The following is a 6260-nucleotide window of genomic DNA, read 5'->3' on the forward strand; positions in this document are numbered from 1 at the left end:
GAGTCATCAGCATGGATCAGTGGTAATCAGAGTGTGGACACAATGTCTCTTCTCCAGCCGTAATGGAAGGAGCGCCTGGCGCAAGTGAAGGGAAATGCATTATTCCCCATGATGCCCTGACCCCATTCAAAGACACACGGTGGCTCCCAGCTCTCTCTCTCTCTCTCTCTCTCTCTCGCTCTCTCTTACTTTTTCCTCTCCTCGCCGCGGCCCGACAAAAGACTGTTACGTCGCACGCTTCCGTAACAATCCCTCTCTCTCCTCCGGATCTCTTACTCCTCGCCTTTTACTGTGATCCGCAACTGTGTTAAACACAGTCCTCCATTGAGCTTGTTGTGCTGCTCCGAGCAGCTCACAAGAGAAATGTCAACATAGCAAGTGTGTCACGATGAAGGTTGCTGGTGAAGAAGAGGAGGAGGAGGATCAGAAGGAGTTATCTACCATTAGCCCTTCTTGTTTAATCAGCGTGCGAGAGAGTCCCTGCTTTTCTTCTTTCTTTCTTTTTTTTTTGCACTTTGCTCTGAACAAACATATTGACTTGTTTTTATATTACCACTTCCAGTAAATAATGAGGTTCTTTCTGAGAATTGATTGTATCTTGTATCCAGAAGCTCCTCTGGTTACCAGGTGACAAACTGTCAGTCAGTTCTCATGAATCACTCATTACTGAATGGCACACACACACACACACACAGAGAAAGGTACTTTCGGTTGCAGTTGTGTTTGTAAAAGTGAGAGCACTGACACTGACTGAGTCAGCAACAACATTTTCTTTATTATTTCTGACCTTACAGTTGCTCAGGCACACAGTTTGAACCTCCCATCTCTTTGTGTTTCGGTGTGTCCGTGTGGGTGTGTGTGTGTTCGCAGACACGAGACGCGCATATGGACGTGGATGTTTGTACTTTGCATGCTTGTTGGCAATGAACACTAACTGAGTACAGCAGAGTGCACGCACAAGCTTGCTTGACCCCTTTTTCTCCTCCCTTCATCCCTCCCCCTCCCTGCACACACACACACACACACACACACACACACTCACACACCGTCAGCCAGGAAGTGACATAACCAGGCGTCTTGGCAAAATAATGAAGCGACAACCTTTGTCCAGAGTCAAACATCAATGTGCAGAACATTTAAAGAGACAGCATGAACTGTGTGAGCTCATGCCACGCCACTGGTTGCAGAGTCTGAAAGGTCATAACAGAAACAGTAGGATTTGTTCTAGAGCTGTTGATTGATCGTTTGGTCCCTTAAAATGTCAAAAGAATGTGTGAAAATAGTCCCATCACAATTTGCCAAAGCCCAAGAAGTCATCAAATTCCTTTTTTTTGTCAAATTAACAGTCCAAAACCCAGAGATATTCGGTGTATTATCAGATAAGACAAGGAAAAACAGCAAAATCCTAACATTTGAGAGGGCTGGAACCAGGGAATGTTTGATACTTTTAATTGAAAATGACTTTACTAATCGGCTAATCGCTCCAGCTCTATTTTATTTATCACTGTAGTACTTTGTGAGGTCAAATTCTGATTCATGAAGTAAAAGATCTATGCTGAATCACTGAGCCGCGATATCAAACAGGATACTTGCGAAACTGCTCGAGCGCCTCGTAAACTGAACAGTGGGTTGAGCCGAGGCCTGAAAGGAGCACAAAGGGACGGCGTGCCAGAGTGTGGCCCGTCTAGGTGACAGCGACTGGAGTGACTCAGGCCCCTCCCTCGGCTCTTCTCCTGCCCGGTGACAGATGGCAGAGCGGGGCATGTAGGGGATGGGCACCATCTCTCACCCCGCCTCAGCTCGCCTTGGCAGTGGTGCTGGCCACAGGTCTTATTACACACAGCCACACCACTGCCTGCCTTCATGTAACACTGGAGCTTACCACACTAGAGCTGCTTACCGCCTGCCAGTGCAAAAAGGTAGTGATACGGTCCTGTGTGTCGCAAATGGAGGAGCGTAGCTTAGCATTGGAGAGACTCCGGCTCGGTGCTCACTTGGCCCTGTCGTAAAAACACGCGCGTGTGTATATCCATGCCGCTGTAAGAGGCTTGAGATAAAATATAAAAACCAAATGGCACACCACACGCATTCTGTACATTTTTAAAATGACATGAAATCGGCTCTGGCCAAATGGCTTTATTTGCCTCTTCGAGCATACTGTAGATGCCAAAGGCTGGAATCAACACCCCTACTCACCATGATGTGATTTTGGGACATGGTGACTCGGTAGGAGAGGAATAGGATAGGCTTGTCACTTGTGTTTGATGTCAAAAACCTAAGTGTGACAGAATAGTGTTACTCAGCTCAACCAGACACAGCACTACTCCCATTTCCTGGCCATAAATTGAAGAGAACGTGAGTGAGTGTGTGTCTGCGTGCCTGCGGTTTGCGGAAAAAAATAAAGTCGATGTGCATCTGTGTGCACACGAGCACAAGTATCATAAAGTAAGCTCAGTAAGAACCCCCCCCTCATCTCTCATGCTCATTCGCATCTGCATCCAGCCAGAGCTAATTATTCTCCCCATGGTAACCTAGCAGGGTCTTCACATCAAAAAAGCAGAAGTGTGCATCAGGCAATCATCCCTGATGAATCTGCCCTTCTCCCTCTGCTAGCCACTCACACTCATCTGCCAGTCTCACTGCTCATTACGGGTTTTCTGCAGACTGAACCTGATCTGCTCGCCACTCTCTGCGTGTGTCTACAAGAGTCCATAATGACTTTGGAGCTGTTTGGAGGCACAGAATAACACCGTCTTGATGCTTGAGAGAATACCACATACATTCATGCACACACACACACAGACGCACGCACACACGCACGTACACACTCACCAGATGCATCGGAGGCACGGTGAGTGGTAAGCCAATGCCTGTTGAGGTTAATTACCATTTAGATTACAGACTGTATTATTTTACATTTGCACGGGTCCAATTTACACAACACAGCTTTGCTGTATGTAACACGATGCAAAGAGCCGGAATCTGATGATTTGCAAAAGAAATGTACCCTGAGGCCTTAAAAACATTGATCTTAGATACTAGGCGCACAACTCACTTCACAAAATACATCCCACGTAGCAACAAAAATTCCCGAGTATTTAACAAGGCATTTGTAGTACCAAATGAACTGAGAATGCATTTTTTAATTCTTATTTCTTCCAGTGACATTGCCCAGATTGGTAATCTGCATTAAAGCAACAATTACTTAAAGTCTTTCAGCTGCTAACATTTTCTTTTGGACAACACAAGTCTTCTTTCTTGCATCTCAAGGGACAAATATCAATTCTGCCCGGTACACATTCCCTCAGATTAAGTTGCTGTAACTAGATATCCAAAATATCCAAAGGTATTAAAAGAATACACGTAATCTCAAAAGGTTATACATTACTACTGAAAATGTGTTGCTGCAGTGCTATTTATATGATTCAGTGGAATGACTTGACAGCATGCATTTTATCATAAAACACATGAAATCCCTACAATTGAACAAAAAAAAACATGACTGTTTTATGAATAAATATCTTAAATTATGTATTGTCTTATCTGTTTATAGTGTGTTATTTTAAGATCATATCAGGTGGATTCAAATCACACAAAAGTTCTGATATAAAGCACGGATTACAATTGCTGAGAGTGATTTCCTGTTTAAATCTAAATAAGATATCCCCCACTCTGCGAACTGCACATATTTAAATAAATGCAGGAAATACAAAAATACATAAAATGGAATAACAGGAAATAGCATCGGTTATCAGGGAGTATCAAGGAAAACAGGAGAGAGAGAGAGGGAGGGGGAGGGGGGGGGGGGGTCGGCAATGAGCGCAGTACTCCAGATATGCATAATGCAAATGACATGCATGTCAAATGGCGATACAAACTGACAGTGACAGAACAATGGAATAGCCAGAGAGCGGCGAGCGGCGAGCCTTGCTTGAGCAATTGTTGGAGCCCCCTCCGTCCATTTCTTCCATGGGAAGAAACCATTTAGAGTCTGTTCTGTTCCACTGAAACTTCACTCGCTGCAGATAACTGACATCACTGTGCAGATGTGTCAGAATTCTGATAAGAGGCGCAATGGCAGGAATAGCTTCCTGATGACGACCCGTTGAAAGAGCCCAGTTTGACACTGTTCCTGACGCACATAATGTGGTGTTCAACAGCACAGAATAAAAACAAACACATGAACAGTCACAGGCCCTGATTTTCACTGCTCCCCTCGGCCACACAAAGCTGCGGTAGCCATATTGCTTCTTCACTGGCCAAACTGCTAATCTGCCCAGAATGAAGATATCCCTGAAAAGTTTACAGATTTAACCTCTGCAATGCAGCATATTTTAATTCAATTCACTATTATGGCTACCTTAAAGGATACTACTTGTATCTACTTGTCAGACAAATGAAGTAGTGTGAAGATGCCACCTTGGGTTTACGGGCAGATTAAATTATGAATGGATTGATCAGGAAAATAACTGGCAAATGAATCGATAATGAAACGCCCTGTCGTCAACCGTAACATTTTAAAAGGCCTTGATTAATTGCCCTTAAATTGTCGTGAAAGAACACATTAACAGGTGATCTTGCTAGTATTTTTTGCATGACTGTTACTATATTCACTGTTACATTTGCTTTTTCCAGCAGTGCTCAACACAAACAAAATGCGGAATTATGATAAATACTATCTGTCGGGGGCTTTTGAGTTTCCTGCAACTTTCTGTGCGCTCGTCTCTTTCATCTGGTAAAAGCGCTAAATGACCCTCACACCTTTCTCCCGTCCGGTCTCCCCTCTCACACTCTGCTTTTTAAAAACAAAAAAAGAACTTTCCTGCTTTCGTTGAAATCAACGTTAACAGCCCCCCTGCACGTAATGACTTCATTTAAGGGACCCTGGCGTTCCTTCCAACACAAACAAGGCAACATTTATAAATGGCAAATGGAGGTAAACATGCACTTAACATGAGGCGGTAAACAGTCAACACGTTATCGGTATTTACTGTGCGCACACAACCCCGCAGTGTTCCGATGCTGGAATCAGATGACGGTCTTAAAAGCTATGGAGTGGATTCAGAACAACAATCTGGCGACGTAAACTGATGAGAGGGGGGGGGGGGGAAATCCACTCGCATTAAACTCAATATGTCAATCACTTGTGTTCCTCTGTTGGAAGCGGGTGCTTTGCTTAATGTTAAGCATGTGAAAATGACTGGCTGGAGGAGAATGGTGTTGTATTGACAGAGAGGGAGGCAAAGCAGCGGGCAGTCAGCCACTCTGTTCTGCTTCACTGCAACATGGGAGGGAGGCCAGCATGGACACACACACACACACACACACACACACACACACACACACACACACACACACACAGGCATGTACACACTTGCAGAGATGCACACACACTGATACTCTCCAATCCTCTCTCTCTCTCTCTCTCTCTCTCTCTCTCTCTCATACACAGTGCAGCAGGTGAGGTGCCAGCACATCACAGCGCTGCCATTTTTCAGTGTCTTGCTCAGGGAGAAAGCGCTCTGACATTTTATGAAGCACTCTGCAGAAATCAGCAGCTTGTAATGGCGGCTGGACTGTCACTCCCTTCCACTCTTCGCACTCCCCTCTATCTCCTTTCCCTCGCGTTGCTTTTGAGATACTATCTCCCTTGATCAGCATAATCTAATCAATTCTTTACAAAATTGGCTTTTAATTACAGAGAACAATCTTCTGTTCTGACTCTGTGTTTTAAAGGCTTTAAATCTCTTTAGTGGGCTACAAAAAAGAAAGAAAGCAGAAAAACACCAGTGAAAGGTTACAAAATGCTACCCATCACACTCAAGAGAGAGAAATTGATGGTTTGAATGGCAGAACAATCTGGAACAAATCTTTAAACTGCAGGTTTTTCTTCTGAAAGAATGTGTTCTAGTCTTTGATTTGTTTTGACACTATGCATCGGCAAACCAATGCCTTTAGACGTGTGTTTGCTCACATCTTTGTTTGACCCTTGGAATCACGGCTGATGATATGACCGTTGGTGCTCACTGGAGAGGCCACGTGATTAGAAACCCCAGCTGTTAAATATGTCATCTGCATAATAAAAAGAAAAAAGAAACTGGAATCCATAACCATGATTGACTCTCTGGCGTGCTGTTGTGCCTGACAAGCTCTCTGTTGAGCAATGATTAACAGCGAGTGACTCTACAAACCGCTGCTAGCGCATTAACACAGTGTTTAGATTAGCCGGCCCCTCACTGAAGCCATTACCGCCGTAGCTA

Source organism: Melanostigma gelatinosum, assembly GCF_949748355.1.
Source record: "Melanostigma gelatinosum genome assembly, chromosome: 2".
In the NCBI taxonomy this organism is placed as follows: domain Eukaryota; kingdom Metazoa; phylum Chordata; class Actinopteri; order Perciformes; family Zoarcidae; genus Melanostigma; species Melanostigma gelatinosum.